Here is a 20,059-nt window from a genome sequence, read left to right on the forward strand (position 1 = left end):
CTGAATAGTTTGCTGAGGGTGTGAACATTCGGGTTCAGCCTGAGACAACGGTTTGCCCTTTGAAGCTAGAGATCAGTTTTGTGGCTCTTCTCTGAAAAGCCTCTAACACTTAAACACCTCCTTTGTGTCTCCATGACTATGACTAGACACAATACTCATGATGTGATCGGCCCAGAGTACAGTTTGATCATGACTTCCTCTGACTTGTACTCTACTGTTTTGACTATGTAGTTCAACATTAAGTATCAAATCTACTAGGATCCCAGATCTCTTTCAATTTCCCATCTCAACACCATTCATGACATAAGCAGGTTGCCTATTTTTCGGTCCCATGTGCAGTAGTTTACACTTTTCCCAATTCAATTTCATCTGCCATTTTTGTCCGACTCATTTTGCATTTCCTGAGCTGCCTCCTCAGAATCAGCTTGAACTGGGACAGTTTGACGTATTTGCTTAGTCACAGAAAAATAACCTTTTTCCAGCTACGGGTGTCCAAAATCTATTCTTCAATTCACATTTATTCTGTCTATCTGATAAAAAAAAGTCACAACTTTTTCCCTTTTTGACACATGATGGAAATTCTGTTTTTACCACACACACACACATATCTGTTGGTTGAGTCATTGATCAACATTGGTGTTGAAAGTTGCAAAGCAAATCCAGCACTTTTTCAGGCCTGGAGGTAGTTTTATTTTTTCAGAAACACAACATAGATTTGAAGTACACGTGCAGATTTTGGGCAGGTCGAGGAGTCGTGTTGTGGTAAATAATCTGTGGAGATCCTGAAAAGATCTGACTTCATTTTGCCCGTGGTGCTGCTGTGCAACGGATTAGATGAGTCTCTCAGTCTTGTAAACAGTGGCTGTCCTTTCCTCAACTATCACATTCCATACAGCAGCTGTTCTGTCCCTTTCACAGTCGAGACATTATCAGCTGTGGCAAAAAAATCTCATTAGAAATTATTTGAGCTTCTTAAAATGGCTTTAAAATCAGCCCTGTTTTTTTTATTACAACTTCAACATGCAGCCACTTTGCAGCACAGATGGTGGGAGAATTCTTATTTAAATTCTGGCAGGTGAACCAGATTCTACAAATTAATGTAATCAACAACAACAACTTGCATTTATATAGAACTTTTAACGTAGTAAAATGTCACAAGGTACTTTAAAGGAATGTAATCAGGCAAAAATTGAAACTGAACCAAAGAAGGAGACATTAGGACAGATGGCCAAAAGCTTGGTCAAAGAGATAGGTTTTAAGGAGGGTCTTAAAGAAGGAGAGAGCTTTTTAATGTACATACCAACTTACAAAACTAGGAAAAGTGGATGAACAGTTTCAAAAAAGCTTTACAGCCCCCAAAAAGCTGGCAATTGAAAAAAATAACATGCAATGACCCTTTCTCTCCCTCTTTGCCCCCAACCTTCTCCAACGTTTCAACCATTCCAGTCCTGAACTCATTACTTTACAGTTTTACTCCTGTCTCCCCCTCATTCTTTCCAACTCATTTCTTCCATGAGACCCATCTCTTGCTGCCTTGACCATTAGAGCTGAAGGGGCCAACTGAGTGCTGTATATAATACCTTCAAAGGTTTCTGGTATTTACAATATCATAGTGTCAGCCACATCCAGATGCGCCCTCCCCACAATGCACCAGGTGCTCTCACCCCAGACTGTGCCAACTGCACCCAAAACCCCCTCCCCAAGCCTATGCTACTAATCGTACCCAGACGCCCTATTTCTAAACTACGTCAATCCCACTCCAATGCCCGGTCTCCACCTTCTGCCATTAGAAGGTCCAACGGAATCTGCATAAAAACAGCTGGAGGTAACACGAAAGTAAATAAACCAAATAAGGCCAGTGGCTGGGAAAACACATTTTTTTTTACTGGATCTTCCTGAACACCTTCACAAATCTGGTAACTTTGCTATTTCTGCTGGCTGCCCAAGGCCCACTTGTTGGTAGCCAGTGGCACTAATGGCACTAAGATGGCATTTAGCATGTTATAGAAACAGCTTAAAAGTAGCAGTGGGCAGTAGCCGAAAAAGCTGCTGTAGCACTGCAATTCTCATCTCGTAAAGGACAATAGGAGCAGACCAGGTTGTGTTCACACCTCCTACAGAGTGTTTGGATAAATTTACAGTTCACACTGAGTAGAACAAAGTATACTGAAACAATAAAATGTGTACCATGACAGAAAAGACAGAAAATCCATAAAATGCCTGCTTTATGTTGTAAATTTGATCAGTAATTAAATGCAGTAAACAGGACCATGTCCTGTGCAAATTTAGCAAATTTAATTGCCAGCAAAAAAAAATCCTGATTTATAGTGATTAGAGTCCCTAATGTGTCTATGGTTTAGATGATCGAACCATTTCAAGCATTCAAGGACCCTTCCTCACACCACATTCAGCAAAGGTTAAAGGTCAGTGGTAGTACCAGTTCCCCTTGGCACCTCATAAATTTCAATTGCAAATTGATTGCAAGGAGGAAGACTAAATGGCTGTTTGAGTCTGATCAGGAGAGCTTCGTTATCCAGGCTGTAAGTCAGAGCTGTAAACAATGTATCTGGTACAAAAACATTTCTGCAATGCAATTAAAAGAACTTTACAAATTACAGGGTTTTTCCAGTTTATGCTGAGAAAATTACAAATTAGATACTTTTGAAACAATAGCAAGATTGTGATTAACTGCAGCATTTGAAACCACCTAAATATTCACTTATTTAGAATTTGAATGGTTTCCTTGTGCCTTTTTCCAGATGCTAGTATGATTTAGTCATTAAATTGGTTTTAAATTTAATTAATTTATTTGTTGAAAAAAATAACAGAATATGATGCAGAAACTAATCTAAGGCCTAGAAATTTGATTGCATCACGCCCGTTTTACAGGCATAAAATGGGCACCTTAGAGTTCAATATAGTTGGCAGCTTGCGTGCACTCATTCTACGCTGGAAGTGCGCCGCCCGCCATATTTATTATTAGTGATCAGGGAGTAGGTGAAGCTGTGAGTTAGCGCACTGTCCTTACATTTGGGGCTTTGACTTCAATTGGTGGCTGTGAGCGTCCTTCCCAAATAAGTTGGCCAACGCCAACCCATTTGCCAATGAGCAAGGGTCCACAGCGCAAAATGCCCACAATTTAGGACTAAGTTGCGATCTCACTCTGAGAATACACGTGGCTGCTGGGAGAAAGTTAGCTCTGCATTTAGCCTGTGAGTGCTTGATGCTGAAATGGATGCTGTTGGTAAACTGCACTGATATGAATGAAGTGCTGCAAGTCAACAATACCTCTTTCCTGTAAATATTGGCTACTAATAACTTTTAGCTATGTCCAATCTGGGAATGCACCACATGTTTTCCAATCCATCCATGGCCTCACCCCTCCCCCATCTCTGAGACCTCCTCCAGCCTCACAACCCTCCGAGATCTCTGTGCTCCTCGAAATCTTGCCTCTTGCACATCTATGATTTTAATTGGTCCACCATTGGTGGCCGTGCCTCAGCTGTCTAGGCCCTAAGCTCTGGAATTCCCTTCCTAAACCTCTCCGCCTTTCTACCTCCCTCTCCTCCTTTAAAACGTTCCTTAAAACTTACCTCTTTGACCAAGCTTATGGTCACCTGTCCTAATATTTTCTTACGTGGCTTGGTGTCAAATTTTGTTTGATAGAGCTCCTGTGGAGTGCCTTGGGATGTTTTACTACGTTAAAGGCGCTATATAAATGGAAGTTATTGTTGTTGTTGCGTACGCAACCATATTAAAATAAAATAATGGACCCATGAAGAATTTCAGTGCTGCATTCAAAATGAAGGACAGACTTTCCTTTCCCATTATGATTAGTTAAAGAAAGAAAGAACTTGCATTTATATAGCACCTTTCACGACCTCAGAATGTCCCAAAGTTTTACAGCTAATGAAGTACTTTTTGACGTGTAGTCACTGCTGCAATGTAGGAAATGTGGCAGCCAATTTGTGCACAGCAAAATCCCACGAATTACACTTCAAAAGTACTTCATTGGCTGTGAAGTGCTTTGGAATGTGAAAGATGCTATATAAGTGCAAATTCTTTCTTCCTTGTAACTGAAATAGATCCAACTTAAATGACAAAGAGCTCTCATCCTAATTGGAATGGAGCATATACTGACATATGCGCTGATCAAATGGTCTTTCCCCCGCACTCAGTTCTAAAGATGTTTTGGTTCCCTTGTGCTATACTAATCAAATGTCGTGGAGATGGAGGAGCTCATGATTTTTGAGATATCAGGCTATTCTGTTTTATTACTCAAATGTTATAAATATGAAAATTCAGTCAGTTACGTCAGCACTAATTTGCCTCACTTCACATGTGCCAGATGTTGCTGCGATGTATGGTAGAAAAAAAGAAACATAACATTTTTCATATGCCACATAATAATTCCACACAGTAATATGTACGTCTGGTTGAAATCTTTATCCTTTATGTAGCTTCTGGGACGTATTTACTGTAAAAGTTAGGATAGTCGTTTAGGTCAGATAACAGGAAGCATTTCTTTACACAGAGGGTGATCAACAGCTGGAATGGGTTTCCAGGACAGTGTTTGCGGTCAGGATATTGGATTGATTTAAGAAACAATTAGATGTTGCAATGGGGAGATGGTGAGTTGCTGTTCTGGAAGAATGAAATCCTATCTTGTGATCGTGTGAGGACATTTACATTCAGAGTATAGGGTTTATAGCTCCATATATACACTCAGAGTATAGGGTTTATTTCTCCATACATACGCTCAGAGTATAGGGTTTATTTCTCCATATATACACTCAGAGTATAGGGTTTATTTCTCCATATATACGCTCAGAGTATAGGGTTTATTTCTCCATATTGAATACATCTTCATACTCAATGGTCCCGATATTTACGGGGAGGTGGGGAGGGTGCGAGTGAGGCTGAAATCGGCCAAAGAGTCCGGTAAGGTCGGGGACGTGGAGGCCCTGACGATCTTAACGGCAGGACCTCATTTGCATCTTGTAAGTCTGCCTCACACCTGGCAGCCGGCCAAATGGACAGTCTGGCCGGTGGGCGGGAGGGCTGGGGATGGGGGAGGAGGTCCGCGATTGGGAGGGCTGGGGAAGGTGATCCATGAGAATGGGGTGTTTAAGGTTATTAAATTGGAGGCAGCATTCTTACCTCTGGAAGGACACCACACTCAAACCTGCGCCACTTTTACAGGCGCGTTTGGGGCAGCATATGAGGTCCTCGGTGCACGCAGCCGAGAATCTCATAAATATTTAAAGTTCAGAGCCTGATGATGTCTTTTGGACCCCGAGGTGAATTTAACTGCAAACCTTTAGCGCCAAATGTGTGCCTCGCCAGGGCAAGCTGGCACTAAGGAGGAGTAGACCAAGAAGAAGGCTGATAAAGTAAGTTTTTTTAACTGTTTAAAGGTTTCCTTGTGGATTGGGTGGAGGAGGAGTGCTCCTAGGAGCCACACAAGGAAACCTAGGGCCTCCCCTGCCCCAGGCTTACCCCTCCCCCAGTTGCAATTGCCTCTGGTCCCCCGCCCCCCCCCCCCCCCCCAGATTCACTTACATGATTGCTGGAGACCGTTCCCACAAGTCCCTGGTGGCACCCTCCTGCCACCAGAAATGGTGTTCCTGCCCGCTGGCCAGGTACTGATTCCCGCTGAGATTGGGTGGAAAACTCACCTGGGAGATGGAAATGAGGCCTGGGAGTTAAAATGGCCTGAATCTCACCCCAGTGTGGCCAGGTGAGCTTGGCACTCGACACCCCCGCACCATACCAAGTACGCACTCTGAGTTAAAATCGGGGCTGAAGTATTTGTTGGTACAGCTCAGTCTTGATATGCAAATGTTTATTGCTACTGTTCTTCCATGAAGAAAGTCTCGCAAATTATCTACAGTGTATTAAACAATGTTAGTTTTTTTCATTGAAATAGGGCCAAGTTCTATTTGAATTTAAGAGATACATTTTTAATTTCTTTTGAAAGTGTGGCCTCGATTTTGGTCTTTAGCATACATTGGGTGAACAGTGGGTGGAGCGATTGCAACACCTACCCAATGTCGTCAGTGAGAGGCCCAAACCATTGTGATGGTCAGGCTTCATTTAAATGTAATTGATGAGCTGCCTGCACATTTCGAATGTTGATAGGCAGCCCGCCATGTAAGGAGGATGAAAAATTAGGCGGGGCAGCTACTGAGCACAAGCCTGTAGCAATAGGTTAAATAGGAGGGCTGGGTTGGTTGGTGGTGTGGGGGCGGGGGTGGGGGCGGGGGTGGGGCGGTGACCAGAGTGCATTAATGAAGGAGCGGAGGATTATCAACAAGGAGCAAAGGGAGTAAAGAAGGTCATCCTGAATCCAAAAATCGCCAGAATTTTTTTTTTTTTATTCTTGCTAGATCTGCTTCCAGAGATCCCACTAAGTGATTTTGATTCTGGCCTGCTCTCTGTAGTGGGCAGGTTTACCCCTGGGCAGACGCTGTGCTAAAGACTGCTGTGATGGCACTGGAGGTCCTAACAACATCATATGAGGCTGATTTGCATAGCTTAATGAGGTTTCTGCCTGTTTCCAATGGGACCACTGTCTGCCTAAATCAGGCCTGCTCAAAAAATCACAGTGGGCTGACTTCAGGTGGAAAGTCGGCATGAATTAAATTTCTACAATGTTAATCTCACTACCGTTTTGTTCACACTTAAGAATTGAAGCCAGCAGAGAGAAATAGAAGCAAGATGTTCTATGTTAAGTTACCAGTGAACCATCATGTAAGGTCAGGAACTTTGCTTGTGTTTTACATTAAGTTTTTGCTGAAGAGACACAACTTTATTTTCTATATTCCGAGAAAGAATAGTGAAGTCAGTATATTACTCAAAATCTAATGTTTGTCTTTGCTATTGCTTTCTTATTTATTGTTAACAAATTTGTTCTGAAGTTTATAACTCAAGCCACAGTTTACTAAAGTGTTTATTCTATTACTTTCCAAAGTCAAGGAGATGATGTGAAGGCATGTGATACATCCAATAAGCCAAAGTACAGTGACAAAAGTTTCTGTTTGACTCCTGGGATCACTACAGTTACCTATATATTGTTCAGGCAAAGACACACTCTGGTTCGTAGGGAGCAGAGGCTTACATAGAGGAGTGTTCTTTACCACTGAACACAAACAAATATCTGAGGTAAAATTCAAAGCATAATGTATAACATTCTAAATTTTTCTGCAGATGTTTATGGCAAAAACATTTCAAAGCAATAAAGCTCAGCAATGAAAGGAACAATGAGACCATCAAATAGCTGACTCAGAGCTTTGACAATGCCCAGACACTTATGCGGACTGCATCTCTGCTTCTCAGAATTTGAACCTAAACCCACAAAAATGTGAGTAAGATATTTTAGCAAATGAATTTGTCTTGTGCCTTACTGGTGGATAATTTGTGTTATGCCGATTTGGGAGAAGGCAACAACTAAGGCTGCCTGACTGATGACATTGGTCTTTTCCTTGATACTAAGTAAATTATTCATGGTGGTTCTTTTTGAAGTTCGCAAAAATATCAAAATGAGAAATATTGTAAAAATGGAAGAGATTTATTTTGGCCATTTTTGAGAATAGACTTCCCTGAGCTGTCATTTTGTTGATCTAATACTTTACCAAATTACATCCACATGGATAAAATGTTCCTACTGTAACTGACCTCAGTTTCAAGATAAAGCACACACCAGGGATGAACATTTTAGCTTATTCAAGATTTAGTCCAGAAGGCACAAAAGCTGATCTAAAAACAGAAACTGTTGGAAATACACAGCAGTTCAGTCAGCATTCGAACAGAGAAAAGACAGGGGCAGGTGTAACCATGCATCAAAATTAAAAGGCATCAGTAAAACGGAGGAAGAAGTCACAAAACTGGTTCCTACCAAGGTCTGAAACCTAAACCACAGGAAATAAAAAAGACACTCGTACATCTAGAGATAAACACCAAACCCAATCTAACCAAATAGGGCCTGAATTAACTAGGTGAATAGCCACATAACAACAATTATAGCCTTACAAAATAAATAAATGAAGCACTTTGGGATATATCTGAGAAATTTCTTAAACCACTATTTAAATCAAACCCTTTCTTTACTCAAATTTGGAGTGGAAGGGTTATTTGGTCCCTAACGGCAAAATACTCATTCTTTGTTTTTGGTAATATTGATGGGCTCAAAAGGTATATGAGTGATGTGTGTGACAGCTGAGTCTATTAATCCTTGGAAGTGTAGATGTGACAATGCATCATTTTTCCTTGATGGTTCTACAGAAACTAGTACTTTGCCCAGCGTGATGGCAAACAGATGGTAAAATTCAGCTTTGTAAATATATAAATTTTGGCACCTGGAATTTCAGTGGGAGCTCTTCTAATTTCATGCTGTAACTTTGGCAAAAGATCAATGTAAGCCCTGGAGAAGTGGCATAAAATTCCATTTACGATGGGCCAGAATTTTACTGCCCTTGCCCATATCTCTCCAACTGTAAGTTAGAGGCGCAAATGGCATGGTGCCCTCTACAGGGCATCTGGGAACTGTATGAACAGGGCAAGTAACTGTGTACCTCCCTAACCAATCAGATTGAAGCATCGTTAATGAGCAGTGCAGTCTGAACCAGGAAGTCTAAGTTAGAATAGTGAATTCAATTTAAAATCAAGTACAGGAAGCGAAATAAAGAGAAGGAAAGAAAGATTGGATTAAGAGAGAGAGAAAAAAGGGACAGAAAGAAAAAGTTAAAATTATTAAAATTTAAAAAAAAATCTCCAACAACAATTAAAAGTTGAAGGAATGAAACTCCGCAGTTGTAAAAGTTAATTTTCAGTGTTAGAGAGTTTTTTTGGCAGTAATTAAGACTTATCACACCGTTAAAAAGGTGCTTAGTCTGCTATGGACAAGCCCTAACCTTTTGTGGCGAGTTTAGTCTGCATCTACCACGTAAGTACAGGAACTTCGTGCCATTCAATGTATTTGAATGGTGAGTTTAACGGCGAAATGCCGTTTTTGCGAAGCTGATGGAGGAGCAGAGCTTCTCGGGCAACAACTTCCAGATTTTCGGGTTTGTGCATAAATAAGTGAGTGCTGTTAGCCTCACCGTTATTTTCACAGTAAATTCTGGGTCAGTATTTCTCCTAGGTTTCTGCCGAAGTTACGACAGGAGATTGGGAGAGTCCCTGCAGAAATTCTACCCCTGGAAGTCTACAGTTAAATTAGAGTTTTCATCACTGCCAGTGACTTGTTGAACTATAATGTGCTTGCTAACATACTATTGAACTAATAAAAACTAATATCAGATCTCCCAATGTGTTGCTTATGGTGAGTCAGAGCACATGGGGTAGACTTACTACCCGGGTGTACAACTGGCAATGCGAATTGGCCGCCTTTAGTAGAAACCGCCAATGGAGATGAATATTGGATGGGGGTATTCTACAGCGGGTGCCAGATCCATAACACAGGCTTTATGCCTGGGCAGTAAGTTGAAAATCTACCCCAGGCTGTTTCCAACATTGGGGGTATTATGGCATGCAATGCACAATTGTTTACTGTGACTGAATAAGCCAAATTGTGTTTTTATTACGTAGTAATCTTGGATTTTTACCACTATTTTGAGGATTGACTTCTCTGATTCTTTTCATTTTCTGTGAAAACAGTAAGTAAATGGCCTTGATTAGTATAATGTATCTTTACCCACGCGTTCATTTTTAGAATGCAGGATGGAGTTGGGTACTTGACATTTATCAGCACTGGGGAGGGAAGATCGTGAGGCTTAGTAGCATTGAGAAGGGGTCTTGGGCTTTGATAATACTGGAGCATAGTCCTGCGGTTTGTCAGAACTGAGTTAGGGGTCCTAGAATTTAGCAGGATTGTGGTGGGGCTCCTAAGCTTTAAACAATCTGAGGTGGGGGGGTTACGGTGGCTGGAGTTTAGCAATATGGCAGCAGGGGGTGGGGGCCTGCACTTCAATAGCACTGGAAGGAGGTCTTAGTGCTTGGCAGCACTTGGGGGCATTTTTGGAATCTGGCAGAACTGGGTAAGATGTTCTGGAGATTAGCAGCACTGGGATGGGAGTCCTAAGTTTTGGCAGCACTGGGGTGGGGTACTGTGTTTTTGCTGCACGGAAGGAATGTTCTGGAATTGGCAGCATTGCAGTGAAGTCCTAAGGTTTTGCAGCACCTGAGCAAAGAGTTAAGTAGCACGGTAAATGGTGAGATTCTAAGCTTTGGCATATTAAGGGGTGGTCTTTAGGGTTGGCAGCACTGATGTGAGGGGGCTAAGCTTTTAATGTACGGTGGGAGGGCCGTAGGATTTAGTCGCTTGGAGGGGATCATTATTGATAGGAGCTCCGCACAGTCAAGCTAGGGAACATATTGTAACTCACTTTGGCCTGCTTGGAGAACGCATTTGACATAATTTTACATAAAATTTAATTGAAAACATAGGGCATAGATTTTACAAATTAGCATTCTGGCGCAGAGCTTCACACATTGGGAATGTATATTGGGAATTCTAGTGCAGATGTCAGCTTTTCTTACTAGGAGAAAGCTCCTGGCCTCCACTTCGCACCTCACTATATAAGAAAGAAAAAGAAAGAAAGATTTGCATTTATATAGCGCCTTTCAAGACCTAAGGAAGTCCCAAAGTGCTTTACAGCCAATGAAGTATTTTTGAAGTGTAGTCACTGCTGTAATGTAGGAAACGCGGCAACCAATTTGTGCACAGGAAGATCCCACGAACAGCAATGGGATATTGACCAGATAATCTGCTTTTTAAAGTGGTGTTGGTTGAGGGATAAATGAGAACACCCCTACTCTTCTTCAAAATAGTATTATAGTATTATAGTAGGTACAGTATAGGGGGAGGTCATTCGGCCCATCGTGCCTGTGCCAGCTCTTTGAAAGAGCTACTCAATTAGTCCCATTCCCTTGTTCTTTCCCCATAGCCCTGTAAATTTTTTCCCTTCAAGTATTTATCTAATTCCCTTTTGAAAGTTACTATCGAATCTACCTCTGCCACCCCTCAGGCAATGCATTCTAGATCATTACAACTCACTGCATAAAAAAAAATGTTTCTTCTGGTTACCGACTTTTCTGCCACTGGAAACAATTTCTCCTTATTTACTCTGTCGAAACCGTTCATGATTTTGAACACCTCTATCATATCTCCCCTTACACTTCTCTATTCTAAGGAGAACAACCCCAGCTTCTCCAATCTCTCCACATAACTGAAGTCTCTCATCTCTGGTACCATTCTAATAAATCTCTTCTGCACCCTCTCTAAGGCCTTGACATCTTTCCTAAAGTATGGTGCCCAGAATTGAACACAATGGCCAGCTGTGGCCTGACCAGTGTTTTATAAAGGTTTAGCATAACTTCTTGCTTTTGTACTCTGTGCTTCTATTAATAAAGCCCAGGATCCCATATGCTTTTCTAACAGCCTTCTCAACTTATCCTGCCACCTTCAAAGATTTGTGCCATAGGATCTTTTACGTCCACCTGAGAAGGTAAATGAGGCCTATGTTTACCACCTCAACCGAAAGACAGCAACTCCGACAGTGCAGCACTCCCTCAGTACAGCAGTGAAGTATCAGCCTAGATTTGGTGCTCAAGTCTCTGGAATGGGGCTTGAACCTACAATCTTCTGACTCCGCGGCAAGAGTGCCAGCAATTGAGCCACGGCTGACACCGTCAATTTATTGAGGTTGGGAGTTTGTTGCTTTCTAGGTGCTAACCCAAATTTTACTACTTTGTGTTACAGCTCATTGGCGCGCCCAGGTATTGTGTTATTTAATGCAGCTCTAGTTTAAATAAATACTCGTATTCGCTTCCCCCTCAACTCTGTGAGCATCACTCCACATGGGTTTGTTTATCGAATGCTCTTTATTAAGCAGCAGGAGCATTCTTTGACAGTATAGTTGAGCATGCATGTACAACGTTAACACTCCTCATCAATCGCCCCAGTCCACAATTCATTCCTCAGGCCTTTTAAAACAAGCTGCTTGCTAATTATTTCATCTTCTGCTATGAAAAAAAAGCTCTACTTTGGGGCTATTATCTCTCATGGAACATCTTCATGGCTATAATTATTATCTTTGAAATGCACCAGAGTCCCAAATAAAACACCAAATTGCTTTGATACATTAAATAGTTGCTATCGCAGTTTGAAAATATGACCTGACTGCTGTAGTTTCTGAGGAGGAGGTTGTCCAGAGCTGTATATTTTTTTCGTGTCCCTTTATGTTGGCCTGCTCAACCTTTATTTTAAAACTGTTATAAAACTAACGTGAATGGGGGTGATTTCTGTCTGCCTACGGCCCCATTCATGCTGAAAAACAGGGTGGTAGATAGTTGAATATTTTAAAAAAACCTACTGGCCACTGGCCACTCGAGGCTCATTGGACTCGATTTTCAAGTGGGCCTTGAAATGGCCAGCCAGCCGGCACTCATGCCTGAAATAAGTGGGAGCCTTATTAAAATAATGATATTGGGGTCCCATAATGATGTTGGTGATGTCAGCCCATTTTAGAAATTAATCTGGTTTTAGAATTCAGATCACCTCGATTTCAAGAACAGTTGTGATTTGTACCAATAAGTAGTCACACCCTGAGGGGAAGAGCTTTAAACTGGATGGTGTGGACTGTTGACGATGTCTGAATACTCAAGGCACAACACTGTCATGCAGGCTTCCCTCTGACCTGGTAATAATTTGCCTTGTTACAGGTCTTTTTCTCCTTTTTATAGTTTGATTCTTGAAGAGTGGTAAGTGCAAAGAGCATTGTGTTACCACTTCAAATCCAAATAATTCTGACTGAACAATCATTTCACACGTGCAACAGCCACGGAGTTAGTAACTTTTGGCAGCAGACAGAATTAGTCTGTCATGATTTTGTAATAAACTTCACTTTGGACAAGTTCATCATCATGACATATTTATATGAACATTCTGTTATAATGATGGACTGAATCCATCTTTACTGTAATACACTTTGGTACACAAATATTTACTGAATTTATTATGAACAACAGATTTCCCGAAACTTCTTGGGTCACGATCCAAGAGTAACTGCTGGAATTATTCCCGTCCATGCCCTGCAGTACCGATCCCACCAGAGTCTGTGGATCTGTGGGAGGGCATCTCATTAGCATGGTGCAGGTGGGTGCAGGCACTATTACAGGTACACCTCTGGCACCTGCCTGCCCCATGCTCATGAAACTTTGGCCCTGATGCCCATGGGAGGTCTTGTCCAGGCCTCCACCTGGCCCTAGCACTGGTCCTATCAGTCCCCTGAGCAAGGGAGCTAATCTAGAAGATCTTGTTAAATAAAATTGTCCTTAGATATGGGAGTGATGCTAGAGGACTGGAGGATTACCAATGTTATACCCCTGTTCAAAAAAAGGGAGAGGGATAAACCTAGCAATTACAGGCCAGTCAGCCTAACATCGGTGGTGGGGAAACTTTTAGAGACAATAATCCGTGACAAAATGAATTGGTACTTGGAAAAATATGGGTCAATAAATGAAAGCCAGCATGGATTTGGTAAAGGCAAATCTTGTTTGACTAACTTGGTTGAGTTCTTTGATGAAATAATGGAGAGGGTTGATGAGGGTAGTGCAGTTGATGTTGTGTATATGGATTTTCAAAAGGTGTTTGATAAAGTACAACATAATAGACTTGTTAGCAAAATTGAAGCCCATGGGATAAAAGGGGCAGTGGCTGCATGGATACAAAAATTGGCTTGGGGATAGAAAGCAGAGAGTAGTGGTGAACGGTTGTTTTTCAGACTTGAGGGAAGTATACAGTGGTGTCCCCCAGAGGTTGGTGTTGGGACCACTGCTCTTTTTGATATATATTATTGACCAAGACTTGGGTATAGAGGATATAATTTCAAAGTTTGCAGATGACACAAAACTTGGAAATGTAGTAAACAGTGAGGAGTGTAGTAACAGACTTCAGGAGGACATAGACAGACTGGTGAAATGGGCAGACACATGGCAGATGAAATTTAACGCAGAGAAGTGTGAAGTGATTAATTTTGGTCAGAAGAATGAGGAGAGGCACTATAAACTAAGTGGTACAATTTTAAAGGGGGTGCAGGAACAGAGAAACTTGGGGGTAGACATACACAAGTCTTTGAAAGTGGTAGGACAATTTGAGAAGGCTGTTAAAAAGGCATATGTGATCCTTAGCTTTTTAAATAGAGGCATAGAGCACAAATGCAAGGAAGTTATGCTAAACCTTTATAAAACACTAGTTAGGCCCTATTTGGAATATTGTGGCCAATTCTGGGCACCACACTTTAGAAAGGATGTCAAGGCCTAAAAGAGGGCGCAGAGGAGATTTACTAGAACGGTACTTCAGTTAAGTGGAGAGACTAGAGAATCTGGGTTTGTTCTCCTTTCAGCAGAGAAGGTTAAGGGGAGATTTGGTAGATGTATTCAAAATCATGAAGGATTTTGATAAAGGAAGTAAGGAGAAACTATTTGCAGTGACACAAGAGTCGGTAACCATAGGGCACAGTTTTATGGTAATTGGCAAAAGAACCAGAGGCGACATGAGGAAATAAAATTTTACGCAGTGAGGTGTTATGATCTGGAATGCACTGCCTGAAAGAGTGGTGGAAGCAGATTCAATAATAACTTTCAAAAGGGAATTAGATAACTACTTGAAGGGGAAAAATTTGTAGGGCTATGGGGAAAGAGCAGAGGAGTTGGACTAATTGGATAGCTTTAACAAAGAGCCGGCATAGGCATGATAGGCCAAATGGCCTCCTTCTATGCTGTATCATTCTTTGATTCCATGATTCTATGAAAATATATAGCTTGTTGAGGGTCCGGCTTGCTTGTCGGACCTAGACCCCACTGGTGGGGCCCACATACGTCTTTGTGGAGGTCGATTTGCCTCCTCTCACTTAGCGTACTGACTGCCGCTACAACACCAGGTCCTGACTGAAGATCAAGAGTGACAATTCCCAATTTAGATAGTGCCCATCACTAACCCTGCTCCTAGTCTGTCATATGGCATATTCTCAATTGCATATATGTTCCCATTTCCCACTTGCATGTATGTCAAGTTACTGATACGAATAGATCATGGGCCTGAATTATAACTGCCAGCGTGTTTCCAGTGGGAATCATGCTGTTGAGTTAATTTCCTGTCTATCTGTGGCTGAGTGAGTCCTGGGCGATTTTAATAAATATAAGATAGTCACTAACAAATCCAATAGGGCATCCAGGAGAAACTTCTTCACCCAGAGAGTGGTAAGAATGTGGAGCTATCTACCACAAGGAGTAGTTGAGGCGACTAGCATAGCTGCATTTAAGGGAAAGCTAGATAAACACATGAGCATGGACCTGTTGGGCCAAATGGCCTGTTTTTGTGCTGTACATTCTTTGTAATTCTTTGTAATCCTTTTTAATGGCCAGGTCTCAATAAAATCCTCCAGGCGGGAAGTTGGCAAGAAGCGGTGGAAGATTGCGTGACCCAGAGGCCGCCCCCGACTCCAGGTAGGTGGTGGGATCAGCTTCAGGGATCATCAAGTGGGAGTCTTGTGTATGGGAAGGGAGAGTGAGTCAGAGGCAGGGAAGACTTAAGATTTCCTTGTGGGGTCAGGTGGAGCACTTATCAGGGCCTCATCTGGCTGTGGCTCCTCTTCCCGCTATCTTCACCTGACGGGTAAGCATTCCTGCCCAGGCCATCAGTTAATTTTGCAGTTGGGTTCCGATGATGTAATTGGGACCTGACATATATATGTAAAGAAGCACCCCGCCGGCTTTGGATGGGTGTCCTTACCGCCTGTTCAGTAGAGCAGGCTAAGGTTTGGAACAGTGAGTTTGTGTTTGCTTTTTGGTGGATAATTAACCTGGACAATTTTAACTGCCCACCCTCCTGGTTTCCGCCGGGTGGACAGGGTTAAAGTTAACCCCTTGGTGTTTTGATTTAGGATTTCTACACCAATGAGGGAACAATCCTAAACACAGTCTTTTCCAAACTTCCAGGCCCACAAACTTCAAACAACAAACCGACACATAAGAAGTACAAACAGATGCCTGGACTTTGGAGGTCAGATTGCCAAGGTTGAGACCTTGTCATGTTTCAGGATATTTTGTTCATTTTTCCATGGAAAGGATTTGGAAAAAGAGTTACATTCTAAATGCTGTGTTTCAAAGGGATTGAGACAATAGGTGTTAAATTGCTAATGAGCTAGCTTTGGTATTGCTACCCCACTGACTGTCAATAATAAGCAATTAGTTTATGGTCAGCAATGAATAAAACCCCACACCCATTATGTTCGGAAGTCTCTGTTTCTTTTCTGGTTGTGTTGAGATAAAGCACAGAGGAGTAGTGAATCTGATCATACCTTTTGTTCAGTATGTTTATTTGCTGTGAAAAAAAGCAGTTCAATGATTTGTAACCGGCCTCGATTTACCAAGTGTTTTCTTGATCTTTGAAGAAATTGAAGAAGCACAGAAGTGAAAGACAAGAAGGTTCAGTTTAGATCTTGAGACGGTATTATTGCTGCATTCCTAAGTAATGCTGACATACAGTTAGCTATTGGGCAGTGTGGGCACACCCCTAATGGGGATCCCTAAATAAGATCTTCTTGATCAGTAGACCCTGATGAGTGAATGTCCACATATAGGGAAGAGATTTTTTTTGGTGATGCCTGATCAACCTTCCCCTCTTCCCCTCTTCATAACATCAATATAAAGATATTCCCATTGAAAAATCCATGTTTAGAGTAAAAGCAGCACTTCGAGCAGAGCTGAATAATTGTGGGTAATTTTAACCTAAGCCTATGAACCAAGCCTGTGGAGGTAATTGTCCTCAGTTATTAGCAAGTAAAAAGAAAGAAAGACTTGCATTTATATAGCGCCTTTCACAACCTCAAGGCATCTCAAAGTGCTTTACGGCTAATTAAGTACTTTTTTGTTGTTTGAAGTGCAGTCACAGTTGTAATGTAGGAAGCGTGGCAGCCAATTTGCGCACAGCAAGGTCCCACAAACAGCAATGTGATAGTGACCAGATAATCTGTTTTAGTGATGGTGGTTGAGGGATAAATATTGGCTGGGTTACCAGGGAGAAGTCCCCAGCATTTTCTGTTCCAGTTCTGATGAAAGGTCATCGACCTGAAGCATTAACTCTGTTTCTCTCTCTACATAGATGGCGTGGGAGATGGGGAAATTGAAGGACTACTGCCAGCTCAGGAGTCATGTAAACCTTCTTCTACTTTTTCTTTTCATTCTATTGCTTCATTCAATCACTTGCAACAAAGCATGTGAGGAGGTTTCTTCTATGAGAACTTTGTGAATGGCTCATAAGATCTCAGACTTCTCCTGTTCTTCTTGCTGGCCCTCTTGTTGCAATCTTTCCTTTCTGTGGTTCTTATGATGATGCTTTTTTGCAGGGCAAAGATGTGAAGCTTGCAGCATATTGCCATGACTCTTGACACCCTAGCCAGGCTATATTGCAGGACATTCCCAGACCTATCCAAGCACTTGAAGTGCTGCTTCAACATACCTGTGCTATCCTGTATAGTGACTTTGGTGGGGAAAATCATGGACGGCATGCACCCTATTTTTTGAATAAATCACTATTCAGTCTCAGTAAGTTAATGGATATAAAAGCTGCAGCTGCAGTGTGGGAGGAGCATCCAAATTGGCTGCAGTACACATGGCTCAACCATGTCAATCATGGCCTTACCTCACTCTCCTCAGTCAAATCCTACTACCCCATGATCATCCTGGAAGGCAAGGACAACCCAAGGCCACGATGAACCATCTCCTCAAACTCCTTTCTTCTGTCACCTCCACCCTCACCTCCAGTACCAAATGTGAAGAGTTCATGGATTTCTTTGTCTTTAAGATTCAGTTGTCTTTTCTGCTGCTTTGCCTACCTCCGCTCCCCTACGTCAAATCTCCTCCAGTCTTTCAGCGACTCTACCTCCTCCCACCATTCTGCAGTATCTTTCCTACTTCCCCCTGTCCTCTCCAAGCTAATTTCTTAAAACAGACCTACCTTTGATCCCTTGATAATCTCCCCACTCAACTTCTCATCATTCAACTATTCCTCCTGGCTCCATGCTTGACAACATTGTTAATGGCTCCCTTTACTCAGGAGTTGTCTCCCTTTCTTTCAAACAAATAAACCTCACCCCACTGCTCAAAAAGTCCATCCTCAATCCATCCATTCTCTTCAACTAACATGTCATCTCTAACCTGTCTTCCCTTCTAAAGTTATTGAACATGTTGTCGCCTCCTGATTCTGTGTCATATTTCCTTAAAGCACCTGTTTCAATCCCTATAGTTCATCTTCCACCCAGCTCACAGCAACAAGATCACCCTAGCAAAAGTCATGAATGAGATCCTATAGGACTCTGCCCATGGTACGTTATCCCTCCTTGTTCTCCTTGACTTCTCTGCAGCACTTGTTATGGTTGACCTTGCCATCCTCCTCCATTGCCTCTTCTTCACTATCTAGCTCTGTGGGACTGCCTTTGCAAGTTTTCACTGCTACTTGTCTGAAATCAGCCATCATAATTCCACCAATGGCTTTTCTTCTGAGAAGAGCAACTTCTTCGTACAAGAGTGACAGTTTTCTATTACCCACACCAGTCATTTTGTGACTTCTCCAAGAGAGATTGTGAATTAGTGCTGAATTAGGGGCAGTTTTGTGTGTGGGCCCATGTCCACTAGGAACTGATTGGGGATAATTTTGACATTGGCCGAAAGTGTAAAATGGGTGATATCCGATCAGCCGCCTGTTATACATTGCTCCCGATTTTCATTTCCATTGACATCAAGGTTAAAATCGGGTTGAGGTCTGAATGATGTAATTGGACCCGGCTTATGAATATTTATGAGGCCCTCGCCAGTCTGTGATAAGCGCCTCACAACTCAAAACCTCTCAAAACCCAAGAGTTAAATTGGGAGCAGGCGGGAATGAGGCGCGAACTGGGAGGTAAGTACTCTGCCCCTATTTTAACCCCCTGCTCGCTCTGCTCTCTTTGGGCATGGGTGGTTAAAATCGAGGCTTTGGCCTCAAAAAATCCCTGCTCTCACACAACTGACTATTTCCACCAACAAATAATATACCTGTTATGTCCAGAAAATGGTTGGAGGAGGTATAAGAACTGCTCTCTTCACTGAGGAAAGCCTGGAGGACGTGGCACTCATGAAAATGCAATTTTTGGGGTAAAGGAGAAGCCTCCTAACAGAACTATTATGCAACAGCCAAGGAATGAGGTGCACTCATGTAAATGCTGTTTTCTCCGAGCACTGTTCATGAGAGCAAATGAGGAAAAAGTTCTCTGGACTGAGGAAGAATGCCAAGGTAGGGAACACTAATAGGTGCCCACTCAAAGCAAGGATACAGCCAGACTATGCACACACTAAGTACATCACTCTTGCAAAGCAGCCTGAAAAGCACTGGCCCCACCCCTCACTTCTCAAACCCCCTGAGTACTGTCTCTGAAGTTACACTTACAACGTGGTGGCTGCCAAATGGATAAGCTTCCTTTCACTCACACAATGAGGTTTTCAAACACAGATGATTCTTATAGACCAAGCCTGGGCCTCCTGTAAGTTTGAATTGAATAGCTTCCTTTTTAAACATTTTAACATAATTAAGCCACTATTATTTGATGGGTCCCCATCCATGTACAGTGACAACAGTGAAACCACACAGACCAAGGCCTTCTTGAATTAATTGGGCGTGATTTTAGTAAGGCGGCGGGCTGGCAGCGGGTGGGTCAATGGGCGCGCAGCAAACGTGAATAATAAAAACTTACCGTTCCCCACGCGATCGCGACATAATTGGTGGCCATTAATCTTGTTTTCGGGTTTGCCGTCCGAAAGCTGCGCAGTGGGCGGACTGCGCACCCCAGTGACAGGCTGTCAGCTGCAGTGTCTAGATTTAAAGGACCATTGCTCCAATGGATTTTGCTGGGGCAAAGAGCAAGAAGACCCAGTGGAGCAGCACAGGGGCGAGGCTGCTCCAAGATTCAGCAATGGTACTACTGGCTGGTGTGAGGAGGAGGAGGGAACTATTTTACCCGGC

The 20,059-nt window shown here is 42.4% G+C and overlaps 1 long non-coding RNA gene across 1 annotated transcript; it reads left to right on the top strand.

The window, feature by feature from the left end:
• The first annotated feature begins 7,222 nt into the window (after window positions 1-7,222).
• LOC137324192 (uncharacterized) lies at window positions 7,223-16,228 on the top strand. The gene is made up of 3 exons (XR_010963545.1): window positions 7,223-7,363; window positions 15,427-15,507; window positions 16,000-16,228. It is a non-coding gene; the product is annotated as an uncharacterized lncRNA (long non-coding RNA).
• Window positions 16,229-20,059: the final 3,831 nt, after the last annotated feature.

This window comes from Heptranchias perlo, chromosome 8 (genome assembly GCF_035084215.1).
Source record: "Heptranchias perlo isolate sHepPer1 chromosome 8, sHepPer1.hap1, whole genome shotgun sequence".
Taxonomy (NCBI): domain Eukaryota; kingdom Metazoa; phylum Chordata; class Chondrichthyes; order Hexanchiformes; family Hexanchidae; genus Heptranchias; species Heptranchias perlo.